Raw genomic sequence first — 20,725 nt, forward strand, 5'->3', positions numbered from 1 at the left:
TTTCTAAACTTTCTCAGAGTTTTGGAATGCCATGGAGAGGCCTTGGGGGAGTGTATTTGAAAAGGTGAAAGGATTGGTTTCAATGTCTAAGCCTGCCTTCAATCAGCACAATTCTGTTTAAACTAGCTTCATATTCCACCAGTGACTTCATTTGAGAAAAATGATAAATATTTTATAGGAGAGGTCAACTGGGTATTACTGTGATAGATACTCTTACCCACAAGGCAGAAGTGCATGCAAAATTGTGGCCTCTGTACACCCTCCAGGAACAGATGCTGACAGGCAAGATGAAGCAGGCTGTGTCTGAATGCTTAAATGCATGCACTGCTTCCAGGGCATTGTTCTGAGTAAGGGAGAGGCAGGCGGTTTGCCGCCTCAGTACACACCCCAATCTTCTGAGCAGCTCTCACATGCTCCACCAAGACAGATGCTTAAATGACTTTGTAAGTCTCTTAGGAATCTGCATTAGGTTTAGGCACTGCATTAGACAGCAGCTGCTGGCCACAGCTGAATGATTATCCATCCAAATGGAACAGATTCCAGGGAGGGTTTGAGGGGAGACTTTTCCCCTATAGTGACTCTGTGAGGCAGACTCTTGAGCCATGTAAAGCCAAGAGAAAAGCAGGCAACAAGGTTTTATGATACTGCTTAGCTCTTCTAAAATCCTTCTGAATAGACACATGCAAAAAGTAGCAGTAAAAAGATGCTGGAGGAAAAAAAACCACAACATCTAGAAATAATGTGAAGATAATAAAAGTTTCATTTTTCCGGCCCACTTTGCTCTCCTCCATAGTTTTTGTGCTGATGGCTGGATTTGTTAAGACTGTACAACTAGATAAGGAGCAAGGGAATATATAAGCACACCATTCATCACAATGGACTTGATCTTTAGAAAATACTCAAGTGGGCTTTATGCGATTTTTCTAAGGACCCTTTTTAGAAATGATTTAATTAAAATAAGAGATTGCACAGCTGTTGCATACAGCAGGTTTTTGAAAAGTTCCTACTTCTGCCTGATCAGCAGTTAAATATAGGTAAAGAAAAATGCCACTTATTTCCTGAATATCATTCATTCACAGAAACCTTTCAACTTTAATAACTGTAAAGATCTGTGTTCCTGCTGCCTGGTTAAAATTTTAGGTTTAGGGTTAGGGATAAGGAAGGTGGTAAGAATGGAGGAAGGAAGGACTGTATAGAGGGAAAAGAGGAGTGGGAGGGATGGGGGGGAAGGGAAAAAATAACAGCATGAATCAAACAACATTACTCTATGTAAATTTATGATTACACAAATGGTATGCCTTGACTCCATGTCCAAATAGAGAAACAACATGTATCCCATTTGTTTACAAAAAAACCCCTATTTACATGTTGAAGGAAAGGATTTAATTAATAGCATTACAGCTGTGAAGTTAATATGCTGATCTGAGGTCCTATCACAAGGGACCATTTCATATTTTTTAAACAAGTCACCAGTCCTACACTTTTTTCTTTTTACAACTCTTGCATAATAATAAATATGTCCCCAAAGTTTTCAGGATGGAGATCATGATGTCTGTTAATTTCCCCAATAATAATAAAGATGATGATGTTAATGGCAAAAAAAAATTTTTTTTACTGTGATGATGACAATAAAAAGATGCACTTTTTGAAATATACTAATATCTTTCAATGAGAATATACATATGTCTGAGAAAGATACATTGCAATTCCTTACATAAGATTTTAGCTGCAATGAGAGATTTTTAAATTATTTAAGAAAAAAGGTACCATATAGATCAAATTATTTTGGAGAATGCTAAATTAAATAGTTAAATTGGTTCCTACTGCATAAGGCTTTTCAGAGACTTGATTGTGGATCTCTGAGGAGATAATATATTTAGGCAATTCCCCTTCTGTGGGTTTTATTATAGAACCATATATGTCTATGTTGGGGGTGAGTATGAGAGACATTTTGAGGAGCAGAAGTGTTCTATAGCACATACGTCGGGAGAACAATCTAGAATGCTCTGGATATTTAGAATTAATTAACAATGGCATATGAATAGACCCTATAAAATGAAATTGTTTAAATCACAGTGTCCTTATGTCTGTTTTCTTCAACTTTAGTGATTTTAAAAAATGATCAATTTCACATCATTCACCATATTCTCAGAAACATGTATGTAATATGAGTGGTTTCCAGACTCCTTGGCAGTCTTCAGAGCACAGCAAGGGAAAGGGCATTGGAGTCACAGAAATTATTTGGGGGAAAAAAATCTATGGGTTATAAAATGAAAACCCAGGTAATCCTGAGAAACTTTCAAGTTTAAATGGGTAGTTGAACCTAGGAAATCTTTCCCTGTGGCTGGAAGTGACTTGAACAATCAGTTTGAAACTCTGTTTCTTCATTACCAATGAAGGAAGATGTGCTCTCGGCATGCAAAGAATTCATTTCCATGAGTTGCTAAAAAAGCTGGCTTTGTGAGTAGATTGCACCATTAGTAAGAAACCTCAAAAGACGGTAGAGATTAAAGAGTCATGTATGGACTGGCTGAAAAAAATCACCACCGTTTATAAAATTATTTTCACAAGGAAAGCTATCATTATTATAAACTTTGTAAAAACTTTTATACCACAACCTATGTATTAAAAAAGGATGCTTTGAAAAATTTATACTCAAGGATTTACATTAAAACAGAGTTTCTTCGAATATCAGACTAGGCAGGTATTTACCAAAAAATAAAAATAAAAATAAAACAAGAAAGGGGAAAATTAAATACACACATATAGGGAAAGGCTTTGATTCTAGGACTGTGATCTTTGAGGAGGATCAGTACTAGGAAGTCTGGATTAAGAATACTTCAAAACATTTATTTTGTCTTAAGCCTATTTTAAACATTGTTAATGTGTTTGCTTATCAGTTTTCAAACTTGCATATTCAGTACCAGTCAGATAGGAGGCAAAAACTGATTGATAGGATGCTTCGTATGAAACTGAATATAACTGTGAAAGACATGATAAAGAAGGCATTTACCTGGGTTTTATACTCTTAGTAGTTTTCCAATGGGATTCTATTAGATGTAAAGAAATGGATCAATAAATATATATAATAATTTTGTTTTTAATGAACTTTTCTTTTTAGATTGTGTTGCTAGCAATTTTTGTTTTTTATAAGAAAAAAAATATTGCTTTCTAACACAGGTGTCTATGAGCCACAATAAGACGGATGGCTTTCAGCCCAGACTGTCGGAGTTCTCATTCTTGCTATCATTTACCATCTCAGTGACCTGACCCAATAACCTGACCATTCCAGGATGCTTCATAGATATTTTGAATACCAACATTTTTTTAATTCAGAGTTCTAGAACATAGTGGGGGAAAATATTAAGAAGTGCTTAACACATTTTGACTGCTACTTATAGACTATAGTTACATTATCAGCTGACGCCAGTATATGTTGTTCTATTTTTGTAGTGTTCTTTTTCCATCTTACTAATGAGTTTAGCTTTATTTTCACTGAGAAAAGATTCCTTGTCAGAGTATGAAGACATTTAATAGATGTGGTTTCCATTAAATGATCAGTGAACTGTTAACACAGCATTTTTGGACTCCATTAGTATTGCTTTCATTTACCAAAACTGTTGCTCCCCCATTTGCAATCATTATTTGTGCAGCTTAGTGTAGAAAAGTGTTTAGTTTCAGTGAGGCACAGACATCACTTACACACAAAACTAAGGTACCAACCAAGTTTGCAAGCATTCCTGAGCTTTTCTATTAGTGAGTGGATACACAGGGCAATAGATCATTCACACAGTCTAGATTTGAAAAGTAGTCCATGGAGAGGCTTCATATAAGTCTGACAGAGCCTATTTTAGGGACTTCTGAAACCTGTAATTTGACAAAAGGACCATTAGATGTCAACTTTACCATATTAGTGAATAATTCAACACGTGTCTAATTCAATATATTAGGAAGCAAAGATGACCAGTCTCCAGAATGCTTCCCTTACAAAGTGTCAGTCCCAAGATTGAGGCAGAAACTTACATAAACAGAAAAACTTTTGAAAAAGATTGTCAGGAAGAGCCTTCCCGTGTGTACTACACTCCAGCAATTTCGAAGCAGCATCGGCTCCGTGGAAATGTCTCAGTCACTATTAACATCAATGAGAGTGTTTTCTTTGAATACCTAAATCTTATACAATTAGTGAATTAGTAACAACCGACAACCTTAACTTCTTCTGGCTCACTGCCAGTGTGAGGAAACAGAGGTAGCCACAGGGATCCTGCCTCATTAGGAAGATCAGCAAAGTAATCAGTAAGTGTCAGCAGGACACTTACACCACACCCAGTGTCAAGGACAGCATGGCATTGCTTTATTCTCTAAGAAAGTACCAGGGGCTTAAGAACTTATCTTTTGGACATCTGTTAGAAATGAATATAAATCATTCTGCTCCAATTCCATGTCAGAAAAATTATAATCTAAATAGAGATCTAAATTTTTAAGGTAGATGAAACTTAAAAGTAAGGAAGTTAACATAAGTCAATGTTATTATATTACAACAGAGCAAACTGAAATCTAGAAAGGTTAAATGATTTGCCTAGGAAAATAACAATTATTTGATGGTATAGAATGACAAGTATTCTGTTTCCCCAGATAGAGATACAGATTCCAATGCTTCCTCATTCCTTGTCTCCTTCAACTCCTTCATCTATTTTTTACATAGTGTGTGTACATATATATTATATACAATACATATAACATATATTTGCACATATATACAGATATGTACAGATATGTGTGTATATACACACATATCTGGAGAGAGAGAGAGAGTATGCGAATTATTGATCCTCAACATTTTTAAAAATATTGTACATCAGGGATATTTTGCCAGTATTCATCTTGGATTCCAGCATTTGAGCCATTTCTGTTGTTGCCATAAGACATTCAACAAGGAAATGCATTCCTTGGGCTAGGCAGATAAAAAGTCATAACCTGGGCAGAGTACATATGGCCCTGAGTTAACATGGTTAACTTTCAATAATGGTACCCTTTTTTTTCTGCCTTTTTTCTTGCATTACTGCAAATGGCTTTGATTTCTTCTTTAACTGAAGCTTTTCATTTTAATCACAGATAACACCCAGAAACCATCCATGTGTTTAAACTTTGTTATCCTCACTCAAGGAAAAGATCTAAGGAGATGCTCTTGAAGAATTGTCCATTTTATCTCTAAAACATATCCACAAACTGAAGGTGAAAGATGGGGAAATACATACCATGCACATGGACTTAGTAAAAAAGCAGAGGTCTCCATCCTCATCTCAAATAAAGTGGACTTTGAAACTAAGTTAGTCAGACGGGATGAAAAAGGATATTTCATACTGCTTCAGTGAACCATACACCAGCAAGACATAACAATTTTAAATATTTATGCCCCAAACAATGGAGCATCTATACACATCAAACAAACCCTTCTCTGTCCGGGTCCTCTCTGCCACATCCTGCGTGGAGGAGGAAACGGTTAACTGCCAGAGGAGGATGTTGGCAGTTTTTCTATCCTTTACCCAAAAACCTTATCTACTCAATGAACACACAAGAGCTCATACTCTTTTTATGAGAAGTGGTGTGACGAATCTGGCCATACCAACTCTGGCCCCTATAACAACAGAGTTACCCAACTCTCCTTTATTTGTAATATGCAGATAAAAGGGGGCAAAGACTGGGAGGAGCTTCTTCTGTGATGGACAGGATAGGGTGGAATTAGGGGAGCCATACTTCACATGGCTCAACCTAGTCTGATTCTGCTAAATAAGGACAGCTTCCCACACTTCTCAATTTCAAGAATAAACAGACAAAAATACAATAATAGTGGGGGACTTTAACACACCACTCTCACCACTGGATAGATCCTCCAAACAAAAACTGAACAAAGAACTACAGAATAAAATAATACAATCAATGATATAGACTTAAAGGACATGTATAGAGTATTTCATTCATCATGGAGCGAATACACTTTCTTCTCAGCAGCTCATGGATCCTTCTCTAAAATAGACCATATGCCATGCCACAAAGAAGCTGTTAGTAAATACAAAAAAATAGAGATACTACCTTGTAGTCTATCAGACCATAATGAAATGCAATTAGAAATCAATGATGAAATAAAAAAAAAACTACTCCTACACCCGGAGACTAAATAATTTGCTATTGAATGATGCAATGATAACAGAAGACATCAGCAAAGAAATAAAAAAAATTCTTAAAGGTAAACAAGAACGACGACACAACATATCAAAATCTCTGGGACACTCTGAAAGCAGTACTAAGAGGATAATTCATTGCATGCAGCACAATCAGTAAAAGAAGGAAAAGACAACAAATAAACAACCTAACATTACAGCTCAAAGCCCTAGAAAAAGAAGAATAGATCAACACCAAAAGTTGTAGAAGACAGGAAATAATTAAAATCAGAGCTGAGATCAATGAAATTGAAACAAAAGAAACAATTGAAAAAATTGACAAAATAAAAAGTTGGTTCTTTGAAAAAGTTAACAAAATGATAAACCCTTAGTCACACTAACGAAGAAAAGGAGAGGAAAAACTCAAATTAGTAGAATACGTGAGGAAAAAGGAAAGATCACAACAGACACCATTGAAATATTTTCTGATATCTTCTTAAATATTGCATTGTGGGGATATTGAGGCCAGTTCCTAACGCTTAGCCATTCTCTACAATAAAAATCAACCCTTTTGAATATTTTATAAAAACATTTCATCAACATTTTGAATGCATTTGCAGCAAATAATAATAACAATAATAAGTATCTGGATACACATCTAAATTTACCAAATTTCATTTTTTGTATTTGCTTTAAAGTTTTATAATTATTTATTTATTTGCTTTTTGTACCAGGGATGGAACACAGAGACACTTAACCACTGAGCCACACCCACAACCATTTAAATATATTTATTTTTATTTTGAGAGAGTCTCACCCAGTTACTTAGGGTCTTGCTAAGTTGCTGAGACTGGCTTTAAATTTGTGATCCTCCTGCCTCTGCCTCCCAAGCTGCTGGGATTACAGATGTGCACCACTGCACCATTGCTTTGTAATTTTTTTTTTTTTTGTTCTCACATCTTTTATTTTATTTTATTTTATTGTAAACAAATGGGATACATGTCGTTTCTCTGTTTGTACATGGCGTAAAGGCATACCATTTGTGTAATCATAAATTTACATAGAGTAATGTTGTTTGATTCATTCTGTTATTTTTTCCCTTCCCCCCACCCCACCCCTCTTTTCCCTCTATACAGTGCTTCCTTCCTCCATACTTGCCCCCCTCTCTAACCCTAACTCTAACCCTAACACTAACCCTTCCCTCCCCCCATTATGTGTCATCCTCCACTTATTAGCGATATCATTCGTCCTTTGGCTTTTTGAGATTGGCTTATCTCACTTAGCATGATATTCTCCAATTTCATCCATTTGCCTGCAAATGCCACAATTTTATCATTCTTTATGGCTGAGTAATATTCCATTGTATATATATACCACAGTTTCTTTATCCACTCATCAATTGAAGGGCATCTAGGTTGGTTCCACAGTCTGGCTTTTGTGAATTGAGCAGCTATGAACATTGATGTGGCTGTATCTCTGTAGCATGCTGATTTTAAGTCCTTGGGTATAGGCCAAGGAGTGGGATAGCTGGGTCAAATGGAGGGTCCATTCCAAGTTTTCTAAGGAATCTCCACACTGCTTTCCAGAGTGGCTGCACTAATTTGCAGCCCCACCAGCAATGTATGAGTGTACCTTTCTCCCCACATCCTCGCCAACACCTGTTGTTGCTCGTATTCTTGATAATCGCCATTCTAATTGGGGTGAGATGGAATCTTAGGGTGGTTTTGATTTGCATTTCTCTTATTACTAGAGATGTTGAACATTTTTCCATATGTTTGTTGATTTCATGTTGCTCCAGGAGCTTTGTAATTTTTGATGGAGTAAAACATTCGAAGTGCAAGACTTAAGGTGGCTGTCATCAATTCTATTCTTCCCTTCATGTGCAAATTATGGCATTGTATGTCTTATGCAATGTTTAGATTATTACTGCATGTGTATATATTTATAAATATATATTGTTATTTCCATGTTTAAACTTTGAATGATCCCATCATTTTATACTGAGAATTCTGCGGCATTTGTTAAATATTATGTTTAGCAATTTTTAAAAATCAAAAGAAGAAACTTTGGGTCATAAGCTACTCTATCTACATTATTATATAAACAGTGCAAGTTATCTTTTCCATTGATTGAAATTTAAGGTTGCTTGTCATTTACTTCTCTTGAAAATAATACTTAAGAATTCTGCCCATTGTATACTTACATAAGAATGTCTTGAATGTACACACTGTGCAAGTGAAACTTTTCATGAAATAACAGCTTAATTTCTACTTCTCCCTTACCATATTCTGCCAGATTGCTCTTCAAATGATTACAACAATTCACAGAACCGCCAGCATTTGAGAACTTGTTTTGCTAGATGCTCTTTATACCATTTGTTATTGTCAACTTTTTAATTTTCGCCAATCTGATGGGTATAAACTAATGTATTATTGCTTTAATTTGCATTTAATGGATCGCTATTAAAATGAACATCTGTTTAAATGTTTATTAGCCATTTGGATGTTTACATCTGTGAAATGCTCATTAAATTCCTGTTTCATTTTCTATTGAAATGTTTGCCTTTTTCTTATTGCTTTCTTGGAGTTCTTTATATATTCTGGATACCTAATCTGTGTATTGTTATAGGTGTGGCAGTATCTAATTTGAGTCTATGGTTTATATTTTCATTTTGTTTACTGTGCACTTTGATATCCTGAGTATTTCTTCTGTTTCTGAAATGGACCAGGATGTCCCTTCTTTGATTTGTAATTATTTGTATTTTTAAATTAGTCCTTCCCTAATCCAATGTATAAAAATTATCTATGGCATTTTTTGTAAAAACATAAAAAATAGTCTTTCTCAATTATATCTTCAATCCACCAACAATTTATCTGCAATGTGAAGTATTTTATTTTGCTGTGTGAGTGAATTATTATTACTTTTGTCTTATCTATGAAATATTCAATACAATGCTAAATTGTTTTATCACTTAACTATTTTCCATATATGTATCATTTTTTCTTTAAACTATGATGTCTACTGTGTGTGATATGTTTTCAAATAAATATTCGTGGAATGAATATCTTTAGGTGTGGATTTATTCTTCCTTGCCTACTTTTTCTTCAATATCTGACAAACTCTTCAATATCCTTTGTTCTTCCATGAAAGATTTTATACAGTTTGATTTCTGTGAAATACATTACTTGTAATTTAATGGGATTTATAGAAAATTTGGAGATCTCTTTCCTTTCCATGTTAGAGAATATCTCCCTCTGTGAACAAGAACCTGCCTTTCTATTTTTGGTCTTTTTATCATAACTTTTATTAAGAATTTATATGCTTTATTCAGAAAGATCTTTCACATATTTTATTCTATATATAATTTGCCAATTTGTGAAATTACATTTAAAAATACATTTTCTGCATTTTTACATGAATTCAAGGCCAAATTAATTTTATGTAACAGAATTAGACATTTGTTATTAGCTTCTAAAGAGAATTAGTTCTAAGTCTTAAAGAATCACCTTTTTTATGTATATAATAATACTGTAAGCAAAAAATGTCATGTATGTGCTTTTCTTTCAAAATGTTTTACTCTTATTCCCATATCACTGTGTAGATCAACACGTACTAAAAAATGCTTAGTAGGCTTTAAAGGAAATTGCTATAAATTTCAGCATCAAGATACAATATTTTACTACATTCCTTTTATTTTCTGAATGACTTAGATTTTTAATATTTTTAATATTTTTTGAATTCTTTTTTAATATAAACATCAAAGTCTATTCTGTGCCTTGTGATACTTTACTTATATTTAATATATTTTTATACATTTTCATTATGGTTCTGTATTAAATTATCTTTCCTTACTATTACATATTTAAAAAATTAAAACTGTAAGTTATGAGATTATTTTCTTCAAATAGATTTATATCTTTAATAGATTAGTATCTTAAAATATTAACTTTTTAACTTTGGGAAATGATGCTAAGTTACACTTAAAATGGATAAACCAGGGCCCTGAAGTACAAAGGAGTATAATATTCAAATTCATGCAGCTCATGCAGAGCATTACATATCCCTGCATATCTCTGTGTCAGTAACACATTTTCCCCTTGTGCCACCTTTCAGTAAGTATGTCACCCTTGAAGAGCCCCAGTCTCATGCTTCCTTTTGAATTCTACTAATCAAATCCCAAAACTTTGGATTCTTGTCAGTAAATCTCATTTAAAAGATGTAGATGTCTCTGAACAGTAATCCATAATCGTCTAACATCACCTGGTGTAGTCAGAGTACAAGTCCATTGCTTGACTTTTTGTTTCTTGGTGAATGGCTCCTTGAGGTATGCTCAAGAGCTTTTCAGCAGTGCATTTGAAACAGTGTTTATTGCACGTATGTTAATTTTCATTTTTGTGTGTATGCTGTTGCAGCAGAATTTCAAGTTCTTTCTATTTCTATATTATTGGGTTCAAATGCCTCACGTTCTCGCCTTATTCTTATTTGCCTTCCTATCAATAAGTGGAGCTTTCCAGCCCCAATGCCCATGTTGACATAGCTGATAGCAGTATCTTTTCTAATTCATGCTATGTGAAATAAGTCTGCTCAATTCAAATGTCTGTGTTGCATCTAATGGTTTCTTTACCAATATCTTCTTCTTGTTGAACTGAAGTCCTGGTAAGAAGGTAAATTAATATTTTTTTCTTGTGTACTTTACCCACCTCCTTAGTACCCAGCATCTGTGATTGCATAAAGATTCCTACAGATCTGACCACTGTCAGGAGGGCTGATGTTCTTCCTGGAAGTCATTTCTGCTCTGAAGATTCTGGCTGACAACATGTGCATGTGCTGGGAAAAATTCTGGGCCTTTGTGGATTGGGAAGTGGGGGTTCATAATTGATAGCAAACGAGTTGTGAATCAGGGATTTTAAATCACTGCACATTAACATATTATAGCTTATGATGACCCCAACCATGCATAAAACACATTGAACTAACTCGGATTTTGAAGGAGAGAATGTTTTCATCAGTATACAGTATTACATGACTCCTATATGCCTTTTTTTTTTTTTTTTTCCCAACTCTCTATTGCCAAATCACACTTATTCAGTTAACAAGAGTATGGACTTTGGATTCAAATACGTACCAATTGCAATCTTGGTTCCACCACTCACTAAGGTGACATTGGATTTTTTGTATCCTCTCTCACACATATCATTTAGTCCTTTAATGTCTACTGCATTCTTGCTCTTACACTAGATGACTTAGTAACTCACTATAGTCCATAATTACTTATAAATGGTCTGTGAGCCAAGTTCTATGATTCTTGTTGTCAGATGATAACACTAAATTCCCCAATCCCATATTGTTCATTTATACAAAAGTATAAATTATAATAATTTTGTACCCCTTTCTATAATGTGACCATTATAGAATTTGCAGTTATTTGGGAATAGGGAATATAATCTTCTCATATGAATAAACTTTAAAAATCACATTATTTTCTGAAACATAGTTATAAAATATATTGCATTCATTTTAAATATATATGTGGATATATATATCTAATTCTTGCTATGTGAAATAAATAGTGTTTTCCTATTTATTAAGATAACTAATGATCATATAATTTTTAAAATACAGAATGAGGGTAGTTTTACTCTTATGACATGGTAGAAAACCATATCAAAAATAAAATTAATATATTGGTTGGGATCTGGTCCAAAGGCAAAGAAATATAACAGTAAGTTAAATGGAAAAATATAAAGCATCAGTAATAATTTAAAATTAGTTAACTGATAATGTAATTAAAGTGGATCCTAAGAAGCGGACAACTGGCAGGTGAAAAATATGAAAGCAGCTATTAAGTTTGGGAAGAGTAGGCAATGGAAGGACAAATGATGGAGGAACTTGAAGAAGGTCTTCCCCAAGAGATGGACTCAGACCTCTTCAAAGAAGGCATGGCTACTACAGGAACACCCAGTATTCCTGTGGTGAAGGTAATTGTTAGAGAGGGAAGGGAAACTGCTTCAAGACCTGTCAATACAATTGGGAGAAAGCTACCTGAGAATATGACTGGAACTACCAGGTAAATGGTCTCCCAAACTGCGTGTTGGTTTGTATAATCCACTGGTTCCCCATCTTGAATAATATAAAAGGAAGGTCTGAACCCAGAAGGGAAGTACTTGTCTGGGATGGTACTATTGCTTAGAAACATGCATGCAGTGACTTCTATTGACAAAAGTCTAACATTGCACAAAGTGACAAAGGAAAAATGCCTTATGGTGAAGCTCCAGTAACACAAATTTGTTGAAGAACTCCAAATTACCCAGCAAAGGTAAAGATGTATGTAATACCTTGAAAACATACCAGAAATATTTTCATAAAAGGCTCTCATGTATAGTTTCCTTTTATATTTGAATGATCATAAAATGGTTTTGCAAGACTGGCTAGTGAATTAGACCTTATTTTAAATTTAGAAACTTTCTTTCAAAGAACAGTAAAATAAATTAAGCTTCTTGAGGCATGAGTAACTTTAGCAATGAGGTAGATTTAAGATGGAAAGATTCTAATTTAAAGACACTTAATTTTGATATCCTTACATTAAAAAATATTTTTAGAAGAGGCAAAACTCTGGAGACAGTGTAGTGGCTGCCAGGGGCTAGAGAGAGGGGATAATAAATAGGTTGAGCACAGAGGATTTTTGCAGCACTAAAAATACTCTGTATGATTCTATAATGATGAATACATGCCATTATATATTTTTCCAATCCCACCTGATATATAATACTGAGTGTGAGCCCTAATATGAACTACAGTTTTGATAATAATGGTGTGCTATTGCAGATTCATAAACTGTAACAAGCATACTGCTCCAGTGGGGGTGTTGATGGTGAGGGAAGCAATGTGTGGCAAATTTCTCTTTCTTCTGCTTAATTTTGCTTTGAATCTTCAATTGCTATTAAAAAACAATAATGAGTATACCTATCCAGATATAGTTTTAACCCAACATTAATATGATTTTCTATGCTGAAGCTTGATGATAACACTCTAAAAACAAAGGACTTATGTACATTGTCAATCACATTTCTTCTTCTCCTCCTCTTCCTTCTCCCCCTCCTCTCCTTCTTCTTCTTCTTATTGTTTTAGTCAGCATTTTGCCACCATGACTAAAAGACCCAACCAGAACAACTGTAGAGGAGGAAAAGTTTATTTGCAGGTTCATGATTTCAGAGGACTCAGTCCATAGATAGCCAGCTCCATTCCTCCGGGCTCAAAGTCAGGCAAGACACAGTGGTGGAAGAGTGTGGAGGAAGGGAGGCAGCTCACATGATGATCAGTAAGCAGAGAGTCTCCACTTGTCAGATGTAAAAAATATACCCCAAAGTCAAGACCCAATGTCCCACTTCCCCTAGTCATACCCAACCTGTCTTCTGTCACCAATAAATCCCATCAAGTGATAACTTCACTGATTGGGTTAAGGCTTTTGTAAATCAATCATTTCTTCTCTGAACCTTTTTGCCTCGTCTCACACATGAGCTTTTGGGGGACACCTCACTCCAAAATCATAACAATTATAGTAATAATAATAATTGTTATTATTATTAAAACACTATGGATTGAACTTATGGGCACTTTAATACTGAGCTACATCCTCAGTTCTTTTTTTGAATTAATATTCTGAGACAGGGTCTCACTAAGTTGCTAAAGATCCTGCTAAATTTCTGAGGCTGGTCTCCAACATGTGATCCTCCAGTCTCAATCTCCTAAGTGGCTGGGAATAAAAGCATGCACTATCATGTCTGGCAGTATTTCTTCTTTTTAAGTTGATTATCTCCAACGTCATGTAATAGTAATGAAAAATTGACTACACAACTACATGTGTCGGTTTCCAGAGATATCCATCTGACACCTGTCCATTGGTCCTTGAGTGTTTACTATTTAAGCATTATTTATACACACATATTTGTGGAATTGGAGCCTTTTAAAATAATAGACACCTTAGAAACAGAAATACTAAGAAAGGTGTCCTTTATTTTCTTGTGAATGTGTATATAAATGTGATTCAAATGTTTTCCTGATAGGGAAAACAAAGATAAAGGATAAATATACAGACAACTATGGAGAGCTGACAAATGAGCACTACACAGTGGAAAAATTGTTTTAAAATAAAGGGAAAGAGGGACCAACAGACCAACAGTAAGCTCGATACATTTGTTTATATTTGGGAGTTCCTTTAAATCCCAGCATCTATCATCTGGTAACAACTATGAAAATACAACAAATTATATATATATATATATATATATATATATATATATATATGTATATATACACACACATATATATGTATATATGTATGTATACATATATATATATCACCTCTAATAGTGCATAGTGTATAAAATAGAGTAACCTGTAAAGCAGAAAACTAAACCTAGTAATTTCTTAATAAGATTGCTTAACTTAGCTGAAGAGTGCAAAGGATTTCTGAGGCAGTGACAGTGTTCTTACTTCTTTATTCAGTGTTTCTAACAGTATTCCCATCTCTCTGAAGATGTGACTGTCTGGACACTAAATTTATAGAAATTCTTTGAGTGTTTTCATTTTTTTTAGATCTGTAAGGTCTTTTTCTTGTTCAATTTTTCTATAGAGGCAAGTGTTCATATTTTTGTGATTTACTTATTTCTTTAATTAGCTGTTTTGGGAAAACACAAGGGAGAAAGGTTGGAAGTAGTGGGTTAGATAGTAAAGGCAAGATATTAAAGAAAGGAGAGGAAAATAGAATTGTAGTATGATGCTGATACTTGGCCAATTGATTCTGCACATACTTTAAAGTTGAGATTTCTTTTCAAGTTAGCCATCTGTCATGTGAACACATGTCAAAAGAGCCTGTTGTACATGACAAAAGTATATGACATACAGAAATTTTTATTGGTTGTTTGAAACATTTTTTGAAAAACAACATCATGGGGAGGAGACCAAGATGGCGGACTATAGGGTGAATGCACCACATGTCCCTCCAGAACTCAGGATTCAAGAAGAGGAGGTATTGAGAGACTTGGGACCAACTCAGAGCTGCCAGGTGAGTTGGTTTTCCAGCCAGGAACACAGGGAACTTTGTAGAGAAGAGTTGCCGCCCAGTGAGACTTCCAAGCTGGAGAGGTGAACCCAGATAGCTGGGAAAGTCGCAGAGGAGGGCTGCCCAGTGAGACTTCCACACCAGGTGAGACTTCCCCTCCGGGTGAGGCTTTCCCACACTGGTAGTAGAACCAGAAACCCAGGCCCAGACCAGCCATACTCTAGCCCCCAGCCTAGTCCCCCTTTAGCTGACCATCAACAAGTAGAGATGCCTCTGCCCACTAACAAGGAATATACCCCACCTAAAGGCCCCACCCCTAGAGGGGCAGCTTCCTTGTGTATCACTGCATTACTATGTTCCTCCAAGACTTCAGGCTACTGAAGGCTAGGACATGAATTATTGGAAGTCTACAGGGACAATATAAGTCAATAGAGGAAATCTACAATATCTTACAGTTTCACTACAGGAGGGGAAGATGACCTGAGCAATATGAGAAAACAAGGGAAGAAAATGTCACAAACAAACCTAGATGTTACATCAATAAAATCCAATGACAGCATGGCAAAAGCAATGTCAGAAAGGGAGTTCAGAATGTACATAATTAAAATGATCAGAGAAGCAAACCAGATGAAAAAGCAAATGCAGGCTTTGAATGATCATACCAATCAACAGTTAAAAGAGCAAATGCAGGAGGCAAAATGTTATTTCAATGAAGAGTTAGAGATACTGAAAAAAAAAAAAAAAAGACAAACAGAAATCCTTGATGAAGGAAAATAAACCAAATTAAAAACTCCATAGAAAGCATAACAAATAAAATAGAACACCTGGAAGACAGAACCTCAGACATTGAAGACAAAATATTTAACTTTGAAAACAAAGTTGACCAAACAGAGAAGATGGTAAGAAATCATGAACAGAACTGCAAGAATTATGGAATATCATGAAAAGGCCAAATTTAAGAATTATTGGGATTGAGGAAGGTACAGAGAAACAAACCAAAGAAATGAAGAATCTATTAAATGAAATAATATCAGAAAATTTCCCAAATCTGAAGAAGGAAATGGAAAATCAAGTTCAAGAGGCTTATAGGACTCCAAATATACAAAATTACAACAGCCCCACACCATAAAAACATTATAATGAAAATAATTAACATACAAAGACAGAATTTTAAAGACTGTGAGAGAAAAGAATCAAATAACATTCAGGGGTAAACCAATATGGTTATCATCGGATTTTTCAACCCAGCCCTTAAAAGCTAGAAGGGCCTGGAACAACATTTTTCAAGCTCTGAAAGAAAACAGATGCCAAACAAGAATCTTATACCCAGCAAAACTGACTTTCAGATTTGACAACGAAATAAAATCCTTCCATGATAAACAAAAGCTAAAATAATTACAAATAGAAAGCCGGCATTACTGAACAGTCTCAACAAACTATTCCATGAGAAAGAGATGAAAAACAATGATGTAAATCAGCAAATGGAGGAACTACACTAAAGGAATTGCCAAATAAAGGAGAAACGAAGTCATGTCAAAAAAAAAAAAAAAAAAATGAACCAAATAACCGGGAATACAAATCATATCTCAATAATAACCCTGAATGTTAATGGCCTGAACTCATCAATCAAAAGACATAGACTGGCAGATTGTAATAAAAAGAAAGATGCAACAATATGCTGCCAGCAAGAGACTCATCTCTGAGAAAGAGATTCCCACAGACTAAACGTGAAAGGATGGGGAAAAACATTCCATGCACATGGACTCAGCAAAAAAGCCAGAGTATCCATCCTCATATCAGATAATGTGGATTCCAAGCCAAAGTTAGTCAGAAGGGATAAAGAAGGACAATTCATACTGCTTAAGGAAAGCATAAATCAGTAAGACCTAACAATCAAAAATCTCTATGCCCCAAACAATGGCTCATCCAAGTATGTCAAACAAATCCTTCTCAATTCCAGGAACCAAATGTACCACAATGCAATAATACTAGGTTACTTTAATATACCACTCTCACCACTGGACAGATCTTCCCAACAAAATTTGAACAAAGAAACCATAGATCTCAATAACACAATCAATAATTTAGACTTAACGGACATATATAGAATATACTATCCAACAAATAGTGAATACACCTTCTTCTCAGCAGCCCATGGATCCTTATCTAATATAGAACATGTATTATGCCACAAAGCTACCGATAGCAAATATAAGAAGATAGAAATACTACCTTGTATTTGATCAGATCATAATGGATTGAAATTAGAAATAAATGACAGAATAAAAAACAGAAACTACTCCAACATCTGGAGATCAAATAATATGTTATTGAATGATGAATTGATATAAGAAGACATCAGGGGGGTAAATAAAAAAATTCTTATAGATAAACAAAAACAAAGATACAACACATCAAAATCTCTAGGACACTATGAAAAGCAGTACTTAGAGGAAAACTTATTTCATGGAGGGCATTTAATAAAAGAAGAAAAAATAAACAATAAATGACCTAAAACTACAGCTCAAAATCCTAAAAACAGAAGAACAGATCAACACTAAAAGTAGTAGAAGATAGGAAATAGTTAAAATCAGAACTGAAATCAATGAAATTGAAACCAAAGAAACAATTGAAAAAATTGACAAACTAAAAAGTTGGTTCTTTGAAAAAACAAACAGAATTGATAAACCCTTAGCCATACTAACAAAGAGAAGGAGAGAGACAACTCAAATTACTAAAATTGTCTGGTATTGTGATACCTCTGATTTCACTTTTTCTATTCAGGATTGTTTTGGCTATTGGAGTTCTCTTGTTCTTCCAGATTAAGTTCATGATTGCTTTCTCTATTTCTATGAGGAAAGTCATTGGAATTTTAATTGGAATTGCATTGAATCTGTATAGTGCCTTTGGTAGAATGGCAATTTTGACAATGGTAATTCTGCCTATCCAATAATATGGGAGGTCTTTCCATCTTCTACATAACTAGAAGCTACTTTGAAAATTTATACGCCAACAACATAGAAAATATCGAAGACATTGACAAATTTTTAGAGACATATGATCCTCCCAAACTGAATCAGGAAGACGTACACAATCTAAACAGATCAATTTCAAGCACTGAAATAGAAGAAGCCATCAAAAGCCTACCAACAAAGAAAAGCCCAGGACCAGATGGATTCTAAGCTGAATTCTACAAGACCTTTAAAGAAATACTGATACCAATATTCCTCAAAGTATTTTAGGAAATAGAAAAGGAGGGAACCCTTTCAAATTCATTCTATGAGGCTAGTATCTCTCTTATACCAAAACCAGACAATGATGCATCAAAGAAAGAAAACTTCAGACCAATATTCCTGATGAACATAGATGCAAAAATCCTTAACAAAATACTTTCAAATCACATACAAAAATATATTAAAAAGATAGTGCAAAAGATAGATGATCAAGTGGGGTTGCAAGGTTGGTTCAACATCTGGAAATCAATAAATGTAATTCACCACATCAACAGACTTAAAGTTAAGGATCACATGATTATTTCAATTGATGCTGAGAAAGCATTTGATAAAATACAGCACCCCTTCATGCTTAAAACACTAGAAAAAATAGGAATAGTACGAACATACCTCAACATTGTAAAGGCTACCTATGCTAAACCCACAGCCAACATAGTATTATACATAAAAAAAAAAAAAAACTAAAATTCGGAATGAACAAGGAAATATCATGACAGACATGAGTGAAATACAAAACATAATTAGAAGCTATTTTGAAAATCTATAATCCAACAAAATAGAAAATCTCAAAGGCATCAACAGATTTCTAGAGACATATGAATTACATGAACTGAACCAGAAGGACATACACAATTTAAATAGATCAATTTCAAGTAATGAAATAGAAGAAGTCATCAAAAGCCTACCAACAAAGAAAAGTCCGGGACCAGATGGGTTCTCAGTTGAGTTCTACAAAACCTTTAAAGAAGAGCTCATTCCAATACTCCTCAAAGTATTCCATGAAGTAGAAGAGGAGGGAACCCTCCCAAACTCATTCTATGAAGCCAATATCACCCTGATACCTAAATCAGACAGAGACACATCGAGGAAAGAAAATTTCAGACCAATATCCTTAATGAACATTGATGCAAAAATTCTCAACAAAATTTTAGCAAATCGCATACAAAAATATATTAAAAAGATAGTGCACCATGATCAAGTGGGTTTTATCCCAGGGATGCAAGATAGATTCAACATCCAGAAATCAATAAATGTAATTCATCATATCAACAAACTTAAAGTCAAGAATCACATGATTATTTTGATAGATGCAGAAAAAGTATTTGATAAAATACAGCACCCTTTCATGCTCAAAGCACTAGAAAAACTAGGGATGCTGGGAACATTTCTTAACTTTTTAAAGGCCATCTATGCTAAGTCCATGGCCAATATCATTCTAAATGGTGAAAAACTGAAAGTATTCCCCCTAAAAACTGGAACAAGGCAGGGATGCCCTCTTTCATCACTTCTATTCAACATTGTCTTTGAAACTCTAGCCAGAGCAATTAGACAAACCAAAGAAATTAAAGGGAAACTCAGGAAAAGAAAAACTCAAACTATCCCTATTTGCTGATGACATGATTATATATTTAGAGAAACTGGGAAATTCCACCAGAAAACTTTTAGACTCGTAAGTTAATTCAGTAAAGTATCAGGATATAAGATCAATGCTCATAAATCTAATGCATTTTTATACATAAGTAATGAATCCTCAGAAAGAGAGTTAGACAGCTTTGCGCAGTGGCAGTATCATAGCCAATGAGGTTTATCCTTGGCGCGATTATTCCTAAAAAAAAAAAAAAAAAAAAAAAAAAGAGAGAGAAGTTAGAAAAACTACCTCATTCACAATAGCCTCAACAAAAATAAAATAAAATAATTGAGACTCAATCTAACAAAAGAGTGAAAGACCTCTACAATGAGAACTACAGAACATTAAGGAAAGAAACTAAAGAAATCCTTATAAGATGGAAAGATCTCCCATGTTCTTGGATAGGCAGAATTAATATTGTCAAAATGGCCATACTACCAAAAGTGCTATACAAATTCAATGCAATTCCAATTAAAACCCCAATGAAGTACCTTAAAGAAATAGAGCAAGCAATAATGAAATTCATTTGGAAGAATAAGAGACCCAAAATAGCTAAAGTAATTCTTAGCAAGAAGAGTGAAGCAGGGGTATCACGATACCAGAACTTCAACTATACTACAAAGCAATAGTTAACAAAAATGGCATGGTATTGGCACCAAAATAGACAGGTAGATCAATGGTACAGAACAGAGGACACAGACACAAACCCAAATAAATACAATTTTCTCACATTAGACAAAGGTGCCAAAAACATGCCATGGAGAAAAGATAGCCTCTTCAACAAATGGTGCTGGGAAAACTGGAAAACCATATGCAGCAGAATGAAACTAAACCCCTATCTCTCACCTGCACAAAACTCAACTCA

This window comes from Sciurus vulgaris (assembly GCF_902686455.1).
Source record: "Sciurus vulgaris genome assembly, chromosome: 8".
NCBI classification, from domain to species: Eukaryota; Metazoa; Chordata; class Mammalia; order Rodentia; family Sciuridae; genus Sciurus; species Sciurus vulgaris.